Source organism: Hemiscyllium ocellatum, chromosome 4, assembly GCF_020745735.1.
Source record: "Hemiscyllium ocellatum isolate sHemOce1 chromosome 4, sHemOce1.pat.X.cur, whole genome shotgun sequence".
Lineage (NCBI taxonomy): Eukaryota > Metazoa > Chordata > Chondrichthyes > Orectolobiformes > Hemiscylliidae > Hemiscyllium > Hemiscyllium ocellatum.
Genome location: NC_083404.1, coordinates 98,234,271 through 98,257,840, shown reverse-complemented (window position 1 = coordinate 98,257,840; position 23,570 = coordinate 98,234,271).

The following is a 23,570-nucleotide window of genomic DNA, read 5'->3' as shown; positions in this document are numbered from 1 at the left end:
GCAGATCTTTAGCCAGATTCCCCAGCTTCTGTGCAGCAGAGAGGTTTAACATTTATGTGATATTTCATTGAACCTGAGATATTTCGGCCTGACTACAATGCATACAGTCGGCCATTTGCCAGCTGGCTAACCTGGATCTTCACTGCATTTTTTCTTCTCACTACCATCCAGAAAAGTCTACATTAATCCTGCATTATTAATTGTATCTGACCCTTCTTCTGTCATTTTGAGTTATCTTTTCTCTGTTCTCTATTTGTTTCTCCATGTTTAAAGTCTGAGAATTGCTCACAGGCTCATGTTCCTGGTGCAGTGTACAGGGTCATCCTATACGATGTGGATGTCTCTGGCTAGCCCAGCATTTATTGCCCTGAGTGCAGTTAAGAGTCAACCACATCGCTGTAGGGCTGGAGTCACATGTAGACCAGACCAGGTAGTTTCTTTCCCGAAAGAACACCATTGAACAAGATGGGTTTTTCCTGACAATTGGTAATGGACTCATAATCATCATTAGACTCTTAATTCCAAAATTTGATTGAATTCAAAGTCCACCATCTGCCATGGCAGGATTTGAACCTGTGTCCCCAGGATATTACCTAGGTCTCTGGATTAATTGTCCACTGATAATGCCACTAGACCATCACCTCCCACCTATAACTTTTCTATAAGCAATACATTGCCTTCTATTCAATACAAATCTGACCAAGTTTGGAAAGATAACGAGTGAAATTGCAGTTGAAAGTGCCCATCCAAATATTTATTAGCACAATGTTTTGAAGCACCAGTAGCTACAGTTAGCTTTACATATAACCATAGAATCTGTACAACAGGTCATTCAGCCCATCGAGTCCAAACCAACCCTCTGAAGGTGTGTTGCTGGAAAAGCGCAGCGGGTCAGGCAGCATCCAAAGAGCAGGAGAATCGATGTTTCGGGCATGAGCCCTTCTTCAGGCTCATGCCCGAAACGTCGATTCTCCTGGTCTTTGGTTGCTGCCTGACCCACTGCGCTTTTCCAGCAACACATTTTCAGCTCTGATCTCCAGCATCTGCAGTCCTCACTTTCTCCTCAACCCTCTGAAGAGCATCACATCCAAACCCACTGCCCCCTACCCTATAACTCTGCATTTACCACGGTCAATCTGCCTAACCTGCACATCTTTGGACTGTGGGAGGAAGTCAGAGCACCCGGAGGACACCCAAGCAGACACTGGGAGATTGTCTGTGTGGAGTCTGCACAGTCACCCAGAGGTGGAATCAAACCCAGATCTCTGCAGTTATGCGGCAGCAGTGCTAACCACTGATCCACTATACCACCATACTAGTCTTTTTTGGCAACCGCACATGGGAATCAGACATTTACACTTAGTTTCTATGAAAAACTGTCCTAAGTGCAAGATGCCACTTGGAATTTATTTTGTAAACAGATTTACCAGAAAGGAAGTGTCTTAGGAATAAACATGTATCTAGATTGCTACATACTATGTATATATTTTATCAGAAGAATTATACTGAAGTTGAAACGCTAATTCCAGTTGTCTCTCCATACAGATGCTGCCAGACCTGCTGAGTTTCTCCAGCATTCTCTGTGTTTGTTTCAGGCTTCCAGTGTCTGCAGTATTTTGCTTCTATTAGGATATTTCATCTGTTTCTGTTACCGCTGGCAACAAGCCTTAACCACCAGAACACATCAAATACTTTGAGCAAAATGGATGAGTTTCCAACAAATAATGATATACAAGTTATTACTAACATGTTTTCAAAGCTGTGATAGGTACTCCCTGCAGGCAATGCTCTCCATCAGGATCAATCCACATGAAACCCAAATATAACCTATACGTTTTTCTGAAGTTTATCAGGCAATGATTCATCACACATTCAGGACATTGAATCTTCTAGACTATATCATATATTAGTTGAAATCAGCTACGTTGTAACTTAAAGTTTCTAGTATAGGAATTAAATTGTTATAACCGTGTAACTGAATTTACAATGTCTGGAAAGGAACATACACCACATGTTTTTTGCAGTAGCTACAAGCAGCTGTAAAATATCTCAGGGTTTCAAATGTAACATTTTTAAAAAATAAATCAACATTACAAACATTTAACCCAAACACATTAACAAGATAGCCATTTTTAAAAAAATGACAATTGATCTGTTTGACAAGTATTTTGGAGTTTGGCGGCAAAATAGAATACATTAAACAGACTAAAAAGATTTTTTTTCTCTCTTTTGCCAACTAATGCCTGTGAAGAACATTTGTTTTGTTCAAGCATAGTGTCTGGACAATTTTGCTAAACACATGTTAATTGGAGATTTGAAAAATGGTAAGATTGTTATTATGTAGCTATAATTACCCATTTTGGAACTGTATCAGTAAATAAATAGTTGTCTACGAATAACTCCAAATAGGACTCATTTTTTATTTAATAAAACAAAGAACTGTGGTCGCTGGAGATCTGAAAGAGAAACAGAAATTGCTGCCGAAATTCAGCAGTTCTGGCAACATGGGTAGGGAGAAAGCAGAGTTAACATTTTGAGTCCAGTGATTCTTCATCAGAACTCATCAGGTAAAGAATCGCTGGACTTGAAAACATAAAAATTATTTTCTCCCACAGATGTTGACAGACCTGGTGAGTTTCACCTGCAATTTCTGTTTCTATTTCTCATCTCTCATTTTATAGACTGCCAAAGATTTTCCAAAACATAGGGACAAATTACTGCAGATGCTGGAATCAGTACTGAAAAAGACAAATGCTGGAAATCCCAACAGGTCAGACAGAGTTCATGGAGAGAGAGCCAGCTAATGTTTAAAGTCCAGATGACTCTTCATCAGAGATGAAGTGAGGTGTAGAGGGGACAGCATTCAAGCGATAGTTTGAGGGAGAGCTTTGAGGGTAGTGGGCATAAGGTGTTGGTGGAGAAAAGATGCTAATCGTTCAGATTAAGTGATTGGAATGTGAGAATGGTAGAACAATGGTGTGTCTCCTGCCAGACTTGAAAGGAAAGTAACTGGAATGGAGGGAATGAGGACATGCTGACAAGCTAAAAGAAAGGGAAGAAATGGTTCACAATTTGAAGGCATTGAACTCAATGCTAAGTGCAGAAGACTGTAGCGTGCTTAGTCTGAAGATGAGATGTTGTCCCTCCAGTTTGCGCTGTGATTCACTGGAACACTGCAGCATGCCGAGAACAGACAGGTGGGCATCGAGCAGGACACTGGGTTAAAATGACCGGCTATGGGAAGGTCAGGGTCCTGCTTGTGTACAGACTGGAAGTGTTCCGCAAAGCATCACCCAGTCTGGACTTCTCCAATGTAGAGCAGTGAATGTAGTGAATACAATACACATGATCAAAAGAATGCTGCTTCACCTGGAAAGACTGTTTGGGCCTATGGATGATGAGTAGAGAGGAAGTGAATGTGCTATAGAGAAGGGGTGCGGTGTTGGTGGTTGTGGAATGGACTAGGTTGTCCCAGAGGGAACGATCCCTGTGAAATGCTGAAGGAGAAGTGAGGGCAAGATGTGTTTGGTGGTGGCATTCTGCTGGAGTTGTCTGAAATGGCAGAGAATGATCCTTTGAGTGCGGAGGCTGGTGGGGTGAAAAGTGAGAACAAGGGAGACTCGATCACGCTGTTGTGAGTGATGGAAAGGGGCAAGGACAGAGGCACAGGTGATAGGTTGGATGCAAAGAGCATTCCTGGACTACCAACACCATCCCACGCCCCCATGGCATGTTTTTGTGTAGCTACAGAAGATGCAACACCTGCCCTTCACCACCTCCCTGCTCATCTTCCACAGGCCAAAACAGTCTTTCTAGGTGAAGCAGCATTTTCACCATACTTCCTCCAATCTTGGGTATTGCATTCACTACACCCAATGTGGCCTACTCTACAAAATGCAAACTGGGTGATGGCTTTACAGAACACCTCCAGACTGTGAGCAAGCAGGACCCCAACCTTCCCGTAGCCAGTCATTTTAACACAGCATCCTGCTTGATTGCCCACTTGTCTGTCCTTGGCATGCTGCAATGCTCCAGTGAATCACAGCGCAAACTCGAAGAACAACATCTGATCTTCAGACCCGGTACTTTATAGCCTTCTGCACTTTCAATTGAGTTCAACACCTTTAAATTGTAACAAGCTTTCAGAAGATTTGTAGCTCAGGTTGAGGTTCTGGATGTAGGTTTGCTCGCTGAGCTGGAAGGTTCTTTTCCAGATGTTTCATCACCCTACTAGGTAACATCTTCAGTGGGCCTCCGGGCGAAGCCCTGCTGATAATTCCTGCTTTCTATTTATATGTTTAGGTTTCTTTGGGTTGGTGATGTCATATCCTGTGGTGATGTCATTTCCTGTTCTTTTCTCGCAGGGGGTGGTAGACAGGGTCTAACTCGATGTGTTTGTTGATAGAGTTCTAGTTGGAATGCCTTGCTTCTAGGGATTCTCATGCGTGTCTCTGTTTGGCACATACAGATAAGGAAGGACACCACTTTGACTGGGACAACACATCCATCCTAGGACAAGCCAAACAGAGACATGCACAAGAATTCCTAGAAGCATGGCATTCCAACTGGAACTCTATCAACAAACACATCAAGTTAGACCCCATCTACCACTACCTGAGAAAAAGAACAGGAAGTGGCATCACTACAGGAGATGATATCACCAACCCAAAGAAATCCAAGCATATAAATAGAAAGCAGGAATTATCAGCAGTGCTTCGCCAGGAGGCCCACTGAAGATGTTACCAAGTAGGGTGATGAAACATCTGGAAATGAACCTTCCAGCTCAGCGAGCAAACCTACATCCAGAACTTTTAAATTGTGAACCATTTCTTCCCTTCCTTTTAGTTTGTTATTATGTCCTCCCCTCACCCCATCCCAGATACTGTCCTTTCAAGTCTAGCAGGAGACATACCATTGTTCTGCTATTCTCACATTCCAGTCACTTGGTCTGACCTATCAACATCTTTTCTCCATTAACACCTTATACCCACTACCCCAAAGCCCTCCCCGCACCCCCGGATTGCATAAATACTGTCCCCTCCACACATCACGTTAGCTCTAATGAAGAGTCATCTAGATGCGAAACATTAGCTTGCTCTCTTTCCATGGATGCTATCTGACCCATGTGATGTTTTCAGTACTTTTAAAAATGTGACCTCTCTAGTCTACCTAAAGTTTCTGTTCTATCAAATGTCCATTATTAAAAGGTGTTTTTTCATCATAATTCAGTCCTTTTGTCAGTGACAAATTCAAAGATGCTAAGCAACCAGTAAATCCCTAATGAATAATAGATTAAGCATCACATTCAACAGTCCATTGAACTTCAGCAAGGCTTTTGATAAGGTCTCGCAAAGAAGATTGAAAGCAAAGGTAAGACCCTATGGAATCCAAGGACATTTGGCTAATTGGATCCAAAACTGGCTGAGTGGCAGGAAGCAGAGGATGATAGTTAAGGATGTTTTTGTGACTGGAAGCCTGTGTCCAGTGGGGTTCCACAGAGCTCAGTGTCAAGACCCTTACTGTTAGTTGGATAAATAAATGATTTGGAGCTGAATAGGGGAGGCTTGATTAGTGAGTATGTGGATGATGCGAAAATTGGTAGGGTGGTAAGTTGTGAGGAGAATAGCCTTAGATTACAGGATTTATAGATGGACTGGTCTGACGGGCAGATTAATGGCAAATTTAAGTCAATTCAGATAAACGTGAGGTGATGCACCTGGGCAGGACAAACAAGTCAGGGGAATACATGATGGACAGTAGGATCATGGGAAGCAGCAAGGATCAGAGGGACTCAATGTGCATGACCAGGGGTCCCTTAAGATAACAGGACAGGCGTGTAAATTCACTATGAAAGCATTTAGGATGCTTGCCTTTATTAGTTGAGGCATAGAATTTAAGAGTGGGGAGGCTATGCTGGCACTTCATTAAAAGGTAGGTTTAATGACAGCTCGAGTATTGTGTGCAGTTCTGGAATCCACATTATAGGATGGATGTGGTAGTATTGGAGAGGGTGTGGAGGAGATTTGCCGGGTTGTTGCTTGGGCTGGAGAGTTTTACTTATGAAGACAGATTGGATCGTTTTCCTTGGAGCAGAGGATACTGATGGGCAGGAGGGGGATCATGAATGAAATGTATAAAATTATGAGAGGCATAGATACGATAGGCTGGAAAATAACTTTTCCATTTGGTGGATCAATGACCAGGGCCTTAGATTTAAGGTAAAGGGCAGGAGATTTAGAGGAGATGTGAAGATTTATTTTTCATCCAGAGGGTAGTGGGAAACTGGATCTCACTACGTGTAAGGGTGGGAGAGGCAAAAACCCTCCTAGCAGTTAAGAAGCATTTAGATGTGTATTTGTGATGCTAAAGCACACAAGCAATCAGCTATGTTCTGGAAAATGGGACTAGAATAATAAGGTGGTTCCTTTGGACCAGTGCAGACTCAGAGGTGAGGGGCATTTTTACTCCACTGGAGATTTCTATGACAATGCGAATGACAAAACTATTGAGAAATTGCCATAAAGGCAAATAAAACTTCAATCTATATTGCAATAATACATTTACTCACCACTTCAAAATATTTGCTTGAAATTCTAGTAACATTCTAGTTTTCCCTTTACAAATCTCATTGTTCTGATTAACTTCCATTTTGCTGTTGTACCTCCCACAGTGTTGCCATGGAATTTCACAGCATGGTACAGCAACTGCTCTGCCCAGGTCTGTAAGAAACTATCGAGAGTTGCAAACATCATACAAGCCAACCTTCCATCCATTGACTCCATCGACACTTCCTTCTGCCTCAGGAAAGCAGCCTACATAATCAAAGACCCTTCCCACCCTGGTTATAATCTCTTCCATCAGGCAGAAGATGCAAAAGCTTAAACATACAAAGCAACAGAATCAAGAACAGTTTCTTCCCCACTGTTACCAGACTTCTGAATGGACAAGTGTCGCTGGAAAAGCGCAGCAGGTCAGGCAGCATCCACGGAACAGGCGATTTGACGTTTCGGGCATAAGCCTGAAGAAGGGCTTATGCCCGAAACGTCAAATCGCCTGTTCCGTGGATGCTGCCTGACCTGCTGCGCTTTTCCAGCGACACATTTTCAGCTCTGATCTCCAGCATCTGCAGACCTCACTTTCTCCTTCTGAATGGACATCTCAAATTTTAAATTTAATGTTGATCTCGTGGTCTGTGCATCTTCTCCATGGTTGTAACTATTCTTCACACTATTCTTTTACTCCAACGCACTTTGTATGGTGTGATCTGCCTGTACTGCATGCAAATCAAAACTTTTCACTGTACCTAGGTACATATGACAATAATAAATCAAATAATATCAAATGGGTTGATTTCTGGAGGGGTTTTCTTGATCATCTACCATAGCTTTGGTAGAAAATCCACAGAAATCCTGAAGTTCTTGCCATTTCTCGGACTTGCAATCAAAGTTAACTGACAATACGGAGAGATGTCTCAGAAATTAATCCTATGTGCTTTTGTGTATAGGTCACATGCATTACCAGTGGACTACAACATAAATTCTGTGGCAGCAGAAGAAATGTGTGTTATAGACAAAGTCTTTTCCCTGGCGTTGGGGAGTCTAGAACTAGAGGGCATAGGTTTAGGGTGAGAGGGAAAAGATATAAAAGAGACCTAAGGGGCAACTTTTTCACACAGTGGGTGGTACGTGTATGGAATGAGCTACCAGAGGAAGTGGTGGAAGCTGGTACAATTTCAACATTTCAAAGGCATTTGGATGGGTATATGAATAGGAAGGGTTTGGAGGGATATGGGCCGGTGCTGGCAGGTGGGACTAGATTGGGTTGGGATATCTGGTTGGCATGGACAGATTGGACTGAAGGGTCTGTTTCCATGCTGTACATCTCTATGACTCTATGACTTTATCCCCAAAATTGCTTCTCCTCAATTTTCTTGCACTTGATAATCTTTGCCATAAGTTTCAAGTCAGGTAATTAACATAAATGATGGTCAGGATTAGCAGCAGTGACAGTGTATTTTGCTCTCAATATGTTCAGGGTAAGTTAAATTGAGAATTACACGGCACAGGTGTTGCCAATGTAGCTGAGACAGGCAGAAGAGACAATTATGGGTCTGAAGAATTTCACTAATGATCTTCATGGCTGGGAATTACTTCTTGAGAATTATTTTTGGCATCCTGCTGATACACACCTGAATGTACTGGCAGTGTGAGAGCATTGGAAAATTTTCATTCTTTTATTTTCTCATTTCCCCCTCATCCTGCTCCCATCTCCTGTAAAGGCCTGTTCTTATCAATGTCCTCTCTTTTGCCATTACAGTGGCAGAGGAGAAAGTGTACAGTTCAAAGATGCATCAAGCAATATATAATTAGGTTAGGCTGAACCATATATTTAACATTCTCATCATAGAATACTGAAACAACATTTGTGTCTAACATTATCTGCAGAAATAATAAAACATGTATTGGTTCAACAACAACTTTCAAGAAGCTTGACATATCCAGGACAAAGCAGCCCACTTCATTGGCACCACATCTACAAACATCCACTCCCGCCACTACCGACTCTCAAGAGCAGCAGGGTGTATTATCCACACGATACACTGCAGAAATTCACTTAGACAGCACTTTCCAAACCCATGACCACTACTATCTTGAAGGACAAGGGCCATAGGTATATGAGAACAACACCAGCTGCAAATTCTCTTCCAAACGACTCACTATCCTGACTTGGAAATATATCACCATTCCTTCACTGTCATTGGGTCAAAATTCTGGAAATGCCTCCCTAATGGCATTGTGGGTTTACCTACAGCACATGGACTGCAGTGTTCTTGAAGGTAGCTCACCATCACCTTCTCAAGGGCAACTAGGGATGGGCAGTAAATGTCAGCCAGCCAGCAACACCTACATTCCACAAGTGAATAAAATAATTTCACATTTTATTTTGTTACAACAAAGTCTAAATTGGACACAAGTCAATCTAATTTTTCCTAGTGCCATATTTCATCTAATGTCTGCATGTAACTTTCCTTCTGTTTTAGTGCAGTAGATAAAACCTGTGTGTCAATGTCACAAGTGGGTGTTCAAATTTCTACAGGGTTATTCAGATCATCTACCATAACTCTGGTAGAAACTAAGAAATACAACTCATATTCCACAAATGGGTTATTGGACTGAGGAGGGCATCCTCTCGTGACAGATTGTTCTTTGTTGGGAACTGTTGCTGGGTGCATCTTTAGTCTTGTGTCTGAGTATCCTAGTCTGGTCCTTTACATTTCATTAGCGAAGTATGCTGAGAGGAGGAAAGCTGAGGACTAGCCTATCTTCCTATTCAAAAAAATTGGCAACTTCAGACAAGTCAGTTCTAGCTGTAGTTATTCCAGAGACTCCGAGATCAGAGACTATTGATCAGCAAACCAATCCAATAGAAGCTACCAGATTACAAAATCCCTGATTGTTACCTGCATCCAATATGGTCACGACTTTGTGGCATGTACATTGAATGCTTCCCATTCTTTTCTCCTGCCACCAAAGCTACAAGTTGTGCGTGCTTGAGATGGATGCACTGGGGGCATACTGTAGATTCCAATGAAGCTTTAATTCCATTTACACTAAGAATGAGCCAAAAGTTACTCTGACACTATTCACAAAAAGGACATCACAACTTCAGAGTCAAACAGCTCAGCATGTCCTCAGAGACTGGTTTCAGAACCTGCACAGAGTAGAGTATACCTCAAATTATTGTTTAATAAATAGATTTGAAAACCATGATTCCAGAGCCATGAGCAGACTTCTCTTCAGCCTCGTATGCATTTGTGTATCACTTGATATTACTTGAATTCCTATCACCCACTCACAGCTAACTCTCCGCACTGTTCCATCCCAAAACCTACTTCAGTACGTTGCACTGAATTCTACCCATGCTCTGCTGTGAGAGTGGATATTCCCAGGAAGTTTTAATCAGGTGAAAACTTGGATGTTCTTGTTTATAAAAATACAGTGCGACATGCTGTACTCATGAGACTTCTGTTAAAAATCACACAACACCAGGTTATAGTCAAACAGGTTTATTTGGAAGCGCTAGCTTTCAGAGCACCGCTCCTTCACCAGGTGGTTGTGAAGTAGGACCATAAGAGACAGAATTTATAGTGAAAGATTAGAGTGTCATACAAGTAAAATGATATATTTAACAAACTTAGATTGTTGTTAGGTATTTCATCTTTTAGAATGGGTTGCAGGTTTTGATTCATTAATATGTAAATTCCAGAACTTCTTTTAAGTCACATTCTCGAGATAACTTAAGGTTTTATAATAAAAAAAGGTGATATCTCAGCTCAGACAAAGTGTTAAAGGTGTGAGGTCAATATTTGTATCCAATCTTGCTTTGAAGGAGCAGCGGTCCGGAAGCTAGTGCTTCCAAATAAATCTGTTGGACTATAACTTGGTGTTGTGTGATTTTTAACTTTGTCAACCCTAGTTCAACACCAGCTCCTTCACATCATGTGACTTCTGTTATAGTTGTTTACAGTTTCGAAAGAGAAGCTATTAAAGAGAAGTTCTCACCTTGATCACACAAAGTGATAGTGAATGACTGGCCATTTTGTGGTATCCACAGGCACCTAAGTATAATTTGAGAAACTTCTACTTCACTGCAGACAGCTGACAAGGAAGATGAGTTACCATCAACTGTACAGAATACAGAACAACCATCAGTCCAGAGCTCCACAGATCCCCAGTGATGGAAAGGATCAACACAACAGTTAACCTAGAAGCAACACTTGCCATGGCGCTAACTTTCCCCAGAGAAGGAACAGTACCCTAGGAGCAAGCCGATACCAGACAATCAACCAACAGTAATGCTTATTTATACCATTGGAACCGGATGCTTTCAACATCAAGACACACCCAATCTTTCAAAAGTCTGAAGTTGGAAGTAGTAACAGAATTGAGTGACAAAATCAAAGTCAAATCAAAATAAAACATGATCACTAATAAAAGAAATACCAAATCATTTCCAGAACTGAGCATCAGATAGTCACAGTTCTGCCCTAAGGGTTTCTTGATCAAAAGAACACTGGTTCTCATTTGGTTGAATCATTTTTACATGGGTCAGCCCACAGAGCACCAGGGAGCATCACTGTAACTCTTCCCATTTGCAAAGGCCCTCCTCCCAATTTAACTATTCAATATCATTGCTGAACTGTACTTTGAGATAGAGAAGGATAAAATGGGGAGTATCATTTTCAGAAGAAGATCCAACATCTTCTACCCTCCCCCTGTCACTCACCAACTTGCCCCATTATCCTTGGCCATTTCCATCTGAGGATGAACCTCCCCCCGTCATCCATGAGCCCCAATTTACAATTATCCACATATCTGCACTTTCCCTGTGAGCTCACACCTGTCAATGTCCAGATACCAATCTTCATCCTTAACCCTCGCATTATTGAAGCCATCTGCTCTTTCACCTTTAGAAAACTCCTTTGATAAGAGAACCTGAGTCCTTATATGACCCTAGAAAACCATCCTAATGTGCCCCTCACATTGCTTCCACCGATTCAACTATTACTCTCAATTTAATCATTAGCAACCTGCCATTAACTCTGCCTTTTAGGTGCCATACTAGAACATGGGGGACAAAGTGAGGACTGCAGATGCTGGAGATCAGAGCTGAAAATGTGTTGCTGGAAAAGCGCAGCAGGTCAGGCAGCATCCAAGGAACAGGAGATTCGATGTTTCGGGCATAAGCCCTTCTTCAGGAATCATTCCTGAAGAAGGGTTTATGCCCGAAACGTCGAATCTCCTGTTCCTTGGATGCTGCCTGACCTGCTGCGCTTTTCCAGCAACACATTTTCAGCTCAATACTAGTTCATCCCAGCCAATGAAACTCCTCCCATCGGTAGCTGCATCACTCACATGCACACACAAAGCTTTCCCCCTCTACTGGTGACTCTCCCACCCTTGTCCATCCCCTTTGCTCCATGCCTGTTTGGACTGATCATCTTCCACACACACACAATCAGTGCATGGCATTGATGAATGCTTCCCTAAGAGAAAAAACAGCAACTACAGATCATGGAGTCGTAGAGATGTACAGCATGGAAACAGACCCATCATCCAACCCGACCAGTTATCCCAACCCAATCTAGTCCCACCTGCCAGCACCCAGCCCATATCCCTCCAAACCCTTCCTATTCATATACCCATCTAAATGCCTCTTCAATGTTGCAATTGTACCAGCCTCCACCACTTCCTCTGGCAGCTCATTCCATACATGTACCACCCTCTGCATGAAAGCGTTGTCCCTTAGGTCTCTTTTATATCTTTCCCCTCTCACCCTAAACCTATGCCCTCTAGTTCTGGACTCCCCCACCCCAGGGAAAAGACTTTGTCTATTTATCATATCCATGCCCCTCATAATTTTTTAAACCTCTATAAGGTCACCCCTCAGCCTCCGATGCTCCAGGAAAAACAGACCCAGCCTGTTTAGCCTCACCCTACAGCTCAAATCCTCCAACCCTGGCAACATCCTTGTAAATCTTTTCTGAAACCTTTCAAGTTTCACAACATATTTCCAATAGGAAGGAGATCAGAATTGTGTGCAATATTCCAACGATGGCCAAACCAATGTCCTGTACAGCCACAACATGACCTCCCAACCCCTGTACTCAATACTCTGAAAGCATAGCCTTCTTCACTATCCCATTGACCTGCGACTCCACTTTCAAGGAGCTATGAACCTGCACTCCAAGGTCTCTTTGTTCCACAACACTCCCTAGGACCTTACCATTAAGTGTATAAGTCCTGCTAAGATTTGCTTTCCCAGGATGCAGCACCTGGCATTTATCTGAATTAAACTCCATCTGCCACTTCTCAACCCATTGGCCTATCTGGTCCAGATCCGGTTGTAATCTGACGTAACCCTCTTTGCTGTCCACTGCACTTCCAATTTTGGTGTCATCTGCAAACTTACTAACTGTACATCTTGTGCTCGCATCCAAATCATTTATGTAAATGACAAAAAGTAGAGGACCCAGCACTAATCCTGGTGGCACTCCACTGGTCACAGGGCTCCAGTCTGAAAAACAACACTCCAACAGCACCACTCTCTGTCTTCTACCTTTGAGCCAGTTCTGCATTCAAATGGCTAGTTCTCCCTATATTCCATGAGGTCTAACCTTGTTAATCAGTCTCCTATGGGGAACCTCATCGAGTGCCTTACTGAAGTTCATATAGATCACATCTACTGCTCTGCCCTCATCAATCCTCTTTGTTACTTCTTCTAAAAGCTCAATCATGTTTGTGAGACATGATTTCCCATGCACAAAGTCATGTTGACTATCCCTAACCAGTCCTTGCCTTTCCAAATACATGTACATCCTGTCCCTCAGGATTCCCTCCAACAACTTGCCCACCACCGAGGTCAGGCTTGCCAGTCTATAGTTCCCTGGCTTGTCTTTACTGCCCTTCTTAAATCGTCGCACCACGTTTGCCAACCTCCAGTCTTCCGGCACCTCACCTGTGACTATCGATGATACAAATATCTCAGCAAGAAGCCCAGCAATCACCTCTCTGGCTTCCCACAGAGTTCTTGGGTACACCTGATCAGGTCCTGGGGATTTATCCACCTTTACCCTTTTCGAGACATCCAGCACTTCCTCTTCTGTAATCTGGACATTTTGCAAGATGTCACCATCTATTTCCCTACAGTCTATATCTTCCATATCCTTTTCCACAGTAAATACTGATGCAGAATATTTCTTTAGTATCTCCCTATTTTCTGTGGCTCCTCACAAAGGCCGCCTTGCTGATCTTTGAGGGGCCCTATTCTCTTCCTAGTTACTCTTTTGTCCTTAATATATTTGTAAAACCCCTTTGGATTCTCCTTAATTCTATTTGCCAAAGCTATCTCATGTCCCCTTTTTGCCCTCCTGATTTCCCTCTTAAGTATACTCCTACTTCCTTTATACTCTTCTAAAGATCCATTCGATCTATCCTGTCTATACCTGACATATGCTTCCTTCTTTTTCTGAACCAAACCCTCAATTTCTTTAGTCATCCAGCATTCCCTATACCTACCAGCCTTTCCTTTCACCCTGACAGAAATATACTTTTTCTGAATTCTTGTTGTCTCATTTCTGAAGGCTTCCCATTTTCCAGCCGTCCATTTACCTGCGAACATCTGCCTCCAATCAGCTTTCAAAAGTTCTTGCCTAAAACCATCAAAATTGACCTTTCTCTAACTTAGAACTTCAACTTTTAGACCTGGTCTATCCTTTTCCATCATGATTTTAAAATGAATAGAATTATGGTCGCTGGCCCCAAAGTGAAGGGCTCATGCCCGAAACGTCGATTCTCCTGCTCCTTGGATGCTGCCTGACCTGCTGCGCTTTTCCAGCAACACATTTTCTGCTCTCCCACTGACACCTCAGTCACCTGCCCTGCCTTATTTCCCAAGAGTAGGTCAAGTTTTGCACCTTCTCTCATAGGTACATCCACATACTGAATCAGAAAATTGTCTTGTACGCACTTAAGAAATTCCTCTGCATCTAAACCTTTGACACTATGGCAGTCCCAATTGATGTTTGGAAAGTTAAAATCCCTGACCATAACTACCAAATTATTCTTACAGATAGCTGAGATCTCCTTACAAGTTTGTTTCTCAATTTCCCTCTGACTATTAAGGGGTCTATAATACAATCCCAATAAAGTTATCATCCCTTTCTTATTTCTCAGTTCCACCCAAATAACTTCCCTGAATGTATTTCTGGGAATATCCTCCCTCAACACAGCTGTAATGCTATCTCTTATCAAAAACCCCATTCCCCATCCTCTCTTGCCTCTCTTTCTATCCTTCCTGTAGCATTTGTATCCTGGAACATTAAGCTGCCAGTCCTGCCCATCCCTGAGCCATGTTTCTGTAATTGCTACAATATCCCAGTCCCATGTTCCTAACCATGCCCTGAGTTTATCTGCCTTCCCTGTTAGGCCCCTTGCACTGAAATAAATGCAGTTTAATTTATTCGTCCTACCTTGTTCCGCTGTAACACAACAGTTGTATTCCTCTGCAGCCTCATGCTATAGAAAATTGCACTGTAGAAGATTACTATTAGGAAACCGTTACACCCGTTTAGTAGAAAGCTCACATTATCCAAGCAACATCCACAATTCGTCAATCGTGTTATAGCCAATGTGCGCTGACGAAACCCACATTCGAGCAGAACAACCTGTACTTGTTCCGATATCCTGAAGGGTAACTACCTTGTCTGCTGTAGCCTTCTATTATGCAATCACAAATTTAAAAACACTTCCTAGATTGCATATAACATCATTCAGGAATGATTGGACTGTCTAGGCTTGTATCCTCCAGAGTTTAGAAAAGTGTGGTATCATTTAAATGTAAGATCCTGAAGAATCTTGACAGGGTAAATGTGTCTCCTCATATAGAACAATCTAAAACAACGGTCATCATTTAAAAATTAAGGGATGCCTGTTTAGAGCAAAGATGAGGTAAAACATTTTCTTCAGATGATTGTGAATTTTTGGAAGTCACTTCCTGAAAGAGGTTTCAGAGGCAGAGTCCTTGAACATTCTTAAAGGAAAGGTAGATGGATTATCATTAAGCATGGGGTGAAATATTATCAAGTGTGGGTGGATATGGCTTTGGGGTTACAATTACGGAATAGCAGAGCAGGTATGTCAGCTGAATGGTGTATCCCTGTTCCATGCTCATACTCATGTAACTTACTTGGGAGGGAGCATCATTCTGGTCTTTTCATAAGAATGCATGTGAATTGCAGATTTCATCCAATTTTAAATCCATTGAAGATAAAAGAAAAAAATTAATTGGGCCCCAAGCAGGCATGATGTCAGGTTATTTTTTGGAGGATAATATTTTAGCATCATATGCTTATTTTTGAGTGGTCATGTGGTTATGTACAATATAGGCCATAGTTTAGTGACCAGGAGATAGTGAGAACTGCAGATGCTGGAGATCAGAGCTGAAAAATGTGTTGCTGGAAAAGCACAGCAGGTCAGGCAGCATCCAAGGAGCAGGCGAATCAATGTTTCGGGCATAAGCCCTTCTTTGCATAGTTTAGTGACATTCACTATTCTGCTCTGCAACTGAGATATTCCCATTTTAATGTATTGAATGCTGTATCTAACCATGGCATCAAACTGTAGGGTAAGTCACTGCTTTATATAGTGTTAGGTAAGTGGAAAAAGCTAGAAATAGTTGGTTGGTTGTCATTTTCCAATCTGATTTACTTTTGTAGCTTTTAATAAAATGATAATGCCACAAACAGGACAGGACTTTTCTGCTTAAATTTGCCAGCATTCAAGAATAGCAGCATTCAAACAAGATCTGAATGAATACGTGAATAAGAAGGGAACGGAGGGATACGGATGCTGTAAGTGAAGACAGTTTTAGTATGGAAGGGCAAAATGTGTTGTTGCAGGCTTGAAGGGCAGAAGGGCCTATTCCAATGCTATATTGTTCTTTGTTCTATGTCTGAAGGTGTTCAGTGGTCATAACTGAGTAGAGACAACTTTGCTTGGTCTCCATCCATTTTTACTTCTGTAATATGGGCCGATTAGAGGCAAATACTCAGTTTAGAAAATTTGGTTGGCATGGACAACTTGGACCAAAGGTTCTATTTCTATGCTGTATGAGTCCATTGCTTTAATAATCTTGTCGTGTTACTTCCACCCAGTCCCAGAAATGCTGGCGTAGTAAAATATGTCGACATAACTAAAGGAAAGGGTAATGATGAGGCACTATTTTGTGCTAGACTTTCCTTTATCTTACCTCCATTTTCCCGCAGTTATACAATAAAAGGTGGCATAGCCATAACCCTCCTGCAAAGTGCCTTGAAATATATTATTGGGAAAATTCATCAGCTCCCTAATTCTACCACATATACTTTGCAATGGCTGATTGCAGCCAAGGCTTTGCTACTGTTTCCCTCAATTATTCCATTAAACCCAATCCAAAATAAAAATGCAACCATCATGTGTATAGGCAGTAGAGGAACGTTCCTGAAAAAAACATATTGCAGTAAAGAGATAAACTTGATACAAATAGCTCATATTTTATTGCAGTTTGTCTGGGCATCAATGTTACACTGCAGCATGTGCAAAGACCTTTCCTGACACTGACAGAACATCATGGAGACTACCTTGGAACCTGCCATATTACTTTCACCAAATGTCAATCCACCACATCAACCCTTAAGACAGAACCATGTTAAAAAGATGATTGATCAAAATGGAGTTATCTCTTGCGGTAATAGTTTGTGGGTCTGGGTTGACATGCACAGACAGAGAAAAATAAAGATAATGAGACCCATGGGACTGGAAGAACTGTAACAGAGCAGACAACTGCTGAAATGTTCTTTTCTTTTTCTGGAGAAATCTGGTAGAATTCTGTCATACGAGCCAACAAGAATCAGTATAGTGTATTTCATGCTTTATTGCTCTTAAGAAAAATCTTGAAACTGCTGCGGGTGATGATGGAGATGGAGAGGGCACTCCATCTCTCTATCAGGGGAGGATGCACAAAGTAAGAGGTGATGGGCAAAGACAGCAATTTGGCAGCAACCAGAGGTGGAAGACAGCAAGCTACAGCTGAATGCCTCTTGTAAATAAATGTTTCCTCCCTTTAACTGCCTCCCACAGACTTGCATTGCCAGGGTATTTTGTACATTGCCATTCTATGGGGATCATACTCTTACATGTCATCATCCAGGTCCACTAAATCGTAACCAGTCATTGAATACACTCTGAAGTCTGAGTGATTAAATTGTTCTTTTCCTTAATTTACACATGATTTACTGAAAGCTCATGAAAAAGAGCTCGGCAAATTTTCAGTTTGGACAATTTGGCTCAGGAACTGGGCAATTTTCCCACAATTGATGAGTTGTAACAGGGTACTTGGCTTGTCACTCACAGCTCACCAGTTGCAATTCAATACATTTGAATTTGTTACAGGCTTTGTGCTGAACAGGAGCCACAGGCAGTGACTTCCTTATCGTTGAGGGTAGATGTTCGTTGAAACTGAGCAACTGTGATTTTGCAATCCAAGCTCCTCAGTGAATCATGAAGAGCACTCTTTCTGTGCTTTTACTGGGATTTTCCCTGTGTGTAAACTCTTCCATGATAGATGGGTGGACTTTTTGAGGAAGATGAGGAGGGGGTGAGGAGGTGGCAGCATATTCTCCATTTCCTCTTCCAAAGAGTTCATTGTCATCCCCTGTAGTTAAAACCCAGCTACTCTGGAGTGATAGTATACTGGAAGTTGGCTCAATTGAGTCAATGGGAACTCTTCCCCTTGTGGGAGCAACTCTGATGCTGGAGTAATGTTAGTGCCTGGGTCCAGTGTGGCCTCTGTTGGGACTACAAGCAGCCCCTGTAGATAAAGATTGATGGAGCCTGCATGATCAGTAAGCCCAGAGGTTTAGGAACAGCCCTCCTTGGCAAACCCCAGCAAAACAGTGGGTTTTGGAGAGACAGGGTACATGACTGTTTTAGAGGCATTTTCTGGCCATCATTAAATGCCCTTGAACTCTGAAGCTTGCTAAACTGTGTCAGAGGGCATTGCAGAGTCAATTGCATTGCTATGGATATGAAGCCACATGTTCAACCAGACTGAGTAATGATAAGCAGATTCCTTTCCCTAAAGGACATCAGTGAACTGGTCTGGTTTATCCAATGATCAGTGATAGTTTCATGGCTATCACAGCTCCAAATCAGTATCCTCCTTCCTACCCAACAGAGGCCTGCATAATGAAAGCTGTTAGATGGTCTTCAGAACATAGGAACAGGAATAGGCCATTCTGGCTCTGAAGCCTGTTCCACCAGACAATGAGATCATTGTTGATCTGTTGCCTAATTCCATGAACCTGGCTTTGGCTCATATCCCTTAAGACATTTGCTTAGCCAAAACAAAATTATCTCAGACTTAAAATTACCAACCAATCTAGCATCCATTGCTGTTCGTAGAAGAGTGTTCCAAAACTCTACTGTCCATTGTGTGTAGAGGTGCTTCCTAATATCTCTTCTGAATGATCTGGACCTAATTCTCAGACTGTACCACTTAATTCTAGAATCCCCAATCAATGAAAATAGTTTATCATTATCTACTCTCTCTTTTCCTATTAATATCTTAAAGACTTTGATCAGATCACCCTTTGACCTATTTGTATCACATGCATTATTATTATGGAGACCCTTAAGCTATTAGTTAATTGACTACTTAAGGACTTCAATAGATACAAATGCAGATAAGCTGTTTTATGTGCCCATCATAATATTGGTGATAGTACTAGGGTAGAGCAAAGCAGTTGATAGGTCACCTATTTTGTTTTACAAGCCTCTCCCCACATCTTCACTTATGCTGAGGAGTGTCGATACTCCTCTTGGGTGGATGGTGATGATGGGGACAAGATGTATAGGTCAAGTTGAGCTTGGTTGTTCATCTTGTTACAGTACCAGTCAATATCCATCAAATTTTAACTTCCATTTGTTATTCCTGACACCATTCCTGGAAGAAAATGTGTTTTAAAAAGTGAGAACCATGGACTAAAAATGGCTACAGTCACCTGACGACAGAGTGAGGCAAGCATTGTGAGGCCAGATAAAGATAAATCATTTTGTCCGACTGACCAATTCCCCCTCCTCACCTACTCGTAATAACCATTAATGTCTTTCTCTAAATTTATTTGGAGGAAATATTTCAGTGACATCAAAGTTTCTTCAATTATATTGTAGTTAGAGTCATTGATCTTAGCAATAGGGTCAGTTCTTGTCATTGCTACAGATTGACAATGCATTTGATGTGATGAAGGGCTTTTGCCCGAAACGTCGATTTTACTGCTCCTTGGATGCTGCCTGAACTGCTGTGCTCTTCCAGCACCACTAATCCAGAATCTGGTTTCCAGCCTCTGCAGTCATTGTTTTTACCTTATGCATTTGATGTGACAATGAAGTAACCCTTGCCTTAGGTTTGATAAATTCATCCTATGTTCATTTCCTACTCCCTCTCCTGCTCACCATCTACAAATTTCATCTGTTTCCCCTGTGTAGAACATTTTCTCAATTAATGTTGCAGATGTTTAGTATACTTTCCTTTACAGCAACTGAACACAGAATTAAAAGAATGTTGCTGTCAAGAATATTTTGTATCACCCATATTTCTTATTTGATTTGCAGATGCTAGAGCCCTTTAAATATCTCTCTTTTAAGATGATCCAAATCCACTTTGGCAAGCAATTTGAGTTCTCACAGTAATTTGCAATTAACCTGGTGTGTTATTGTTTCCAGATGTTCCTTGGGTGTAGGTCAACTTCTTCTGTCAATGTTATAATGACACTGTGTACTAAAGTGAATATACATGACAAACAGTAACTTCACTGAATATGTTCAAATCTCTGAGTTTATTAAATGCCTTCCTGCTCTCTATAACAGTTTATAGATTGCACTGACTGCCTCTGTCCTTTCCAGTTTATGAGGCAGTCCGTAGGGTCTTTTATTTTCAACACTTTTTTTAGTAGAATCAGACAAACCAATCATGCTTTGCCTGTTATTTCAATCAGCTATCAAATTAGTTCCATTCCTGTGCTCTTTCCCCATAGCCATGCAAATTTTTCCATTTCAGGTATATGTCCAATTTAAAAGTTATATTAAATTTAATCTTTCAACAGTGCACTGCAGATCATAACAACTAGCTGCATCACTTAAGCATTCGACAATCTTAATGCTTTCCTGATGACAAGATGATGATCATTCCTCACTAGTTTTTGCTCCCTGGCCAAACAAAATCAGTTTGAATTAACTGCAACATTTTAAATTCCAAAGCACTAAATTTTCCTCTTCTCAACAGTATAATAGAAACCTTATTAATGCTCTAAAACATAAATGGAACCTGTCCAACAAACTTTAGCAGGTTCGTGGGCCATAATACCTAGATGTCTAGAAATAGATAGATTCTTGATGAATAAGTGGATCAAAGGTTACAGGAAGAAGACGGAAGAATGGGATTGAGAAACACATCAGACATGATCAAAGGATTGATGGGCCGAATGGCCTAATTCTGCTCCTATATCTATGGTAAGAGTGAACAGTAGAACTAACTTATTAATTGCAAGAGAACTTTAACATTGTGAGACATATTTTCCATTATTGCTGCTAGTTATTTTAATCAATTGTTTTGGACATATTAATGACACACATCAGGGCAGGTGGGACAAACACAAACTTCACTGTCCAGAGATAGGGACACTATCGCTAGAGTAGGTCGCTTGGCTCAAGAGGTAGAGCAGAACTACAGCTAAACCCTACCTGGACCCCCAATACCCACCTTCCCTCCCCTCCACTATTGTTGTTATAGATCTTCTGGATACAAATAACAGATGCCCAATGTTACTAAATTTGACAGAAGACTTCAAAGACAAAGCCGAGGTGTGCATTTGATTTAAAAGCAGAAAATTCTGAGAAAACCCAGGAGGTCTGATAGCATCTGTGAGGATGGAAACAGAGTGTAGCTTTCAAGAATGGCCTTGCATTTGACTGCAGGGTTATTGCCAATACACAAGGTGATTACTTTTGCAAAGCTTTATCTTGGACCAAGTTGTCCTCTTAGGCTGCAACACGATCCAAAATCTTGAAGCAGCAAGAATTTTCCATTTACTGTAACAGGGTCTTTAGCAGAGACACAAATCTTATTGATATTTAAATTAAGCTTACATCAATAGGAAATGTGCTGGCTATTGTACTGATAAAATGATGTGAGTAAAAGCCCCCTCCCAGACCAATGTTTGGATTAAAGCCACCAAAAGGCACAATCTCAGTCTCGAACTGCAGTAAATATACTTCAGTTTTTCCATTTTATTTTTCTTTATTACAGTATTATAACCTGTGGAACATGTCTTATTAACTGCAGATGCATGAATTCCATTTCTCATTCAAAGATTTGCAAGGAAACAAACTCTTTTCAGAGTGCAAAATGTGGTGCCAAAACTAGAAAATTGAATTCTTTTATAGTTGTTCAAGCATTTTCTAATAGTCTAATAAAAATAAAGTCCTACTCTCCTTTGCTGACATTTCAGTGTTTGACTGTCATACCATAGTTTCTGCAGTCATTTTCTTTCTCCACATTAATTACTGATAGCTTTAGCTAAGAGTTTGAATAATTTTAATTAAAAAATAATCATAATCCACAATATCTTTAGACCAAGTCTTTTGCCAACAATTTCCCTTTGAAATTTGTTTACTGCTTCAATACTAAATGGCACTAAAACTCAGTTCATGTGACTAGACAACTTTGCCTACAAACCTGCAACAAATGTAGTAGAACGGAAATGGTGTAGAAGATTGGGAACAGATTCTGAGGACATATGAGAACGGAGTGAGGTTTACACAATAACATTTGTACTTTTCTGGTACAAACGTCAGCATGACCAAACACAATGTTTCTGCGATGGTTCAGTTGATAATAGTGTGAACGCTGTGTGAACGATGCCGTGCAGGTGGGTTTCAATCCTAAGTGTGAACTAAGATAAATTCATCCAGGGCAGTGATAAGAATGCTGCATTGGGCTTTTGTGCATGTGGGTTAGGGAAGGAAAAGTCAGCCAAGATTTAAATTCTTGATCCTATGACTCTTGCTGAGAAGTGCTCTTGAGCATAGAGTGAGGATGTGATTGGAATTGGATCAGATTTTGAGACAATGGACTCTTTTCTCCTCCAGTTGAGAATTCAGTAACAGCGCATCCAATTAGGTCTGCAGCTACAATTAATTCTCCTCTGGTTTCCTGTGTCACTGAGCTGGGGCTCTTGAGGCACAGTGGTAATGTCCCTACCTCTGAGCCAGGAAGCCTGGTTCAACTCCTAGATGCATGAACAGTTTGATTAAACAATATTTTGTTTTGCTGACCAATTTTAACAGTGTTACTATTTTAAATAACACTGACTAAATGTCTGACACCTCTCCTAGAGCATTTAACATCTGTTGAGACCTCTGTGTCCTGGTGCTGGGATCATGCTGCTCAATTTTAATGTTCAGACCTGATTGTCAAGTTGCTTAATTTCTGAAGAAAGTAATAGGGTAACCAGCAGGAAGTGGCTGCCAGGCTAGTTTCTGCCAGTTGAGTCAAGTTAAAATCAACTCCATGGTGTTAATAATTAGTTGTGGTTAGCATTATTGGAAATTTTAGCACATTTTGATAAATGGTATTTTTTAAAGTAAACACAGCTTGTGTTCCTAGAGTTCATTACTGTATGCTTTCACTTGGTGGTTTGGAAGCTTTGAAGGCAAGTGTAGGCTTTGCCTGAAGAAAGAGTCTGGCAAGTGATTCAGCAAGAACCTTTTTTTATAATTTTCTAATCGATCTGTTAAAGATGCTATTACATAGCTCTGGAGCAGATGGGACTTAAATGCACATCTCCTACTCAAGATGGAGAGGATAGTACCATTGCACTACAACAGCAATTTAGCAAAGGCCCCTATGATATTGTGGGAAGCATGCAGCAGGTGAGTAGCCTTTTTTGTTTATTGAAAGTTGTAGCCCATCAT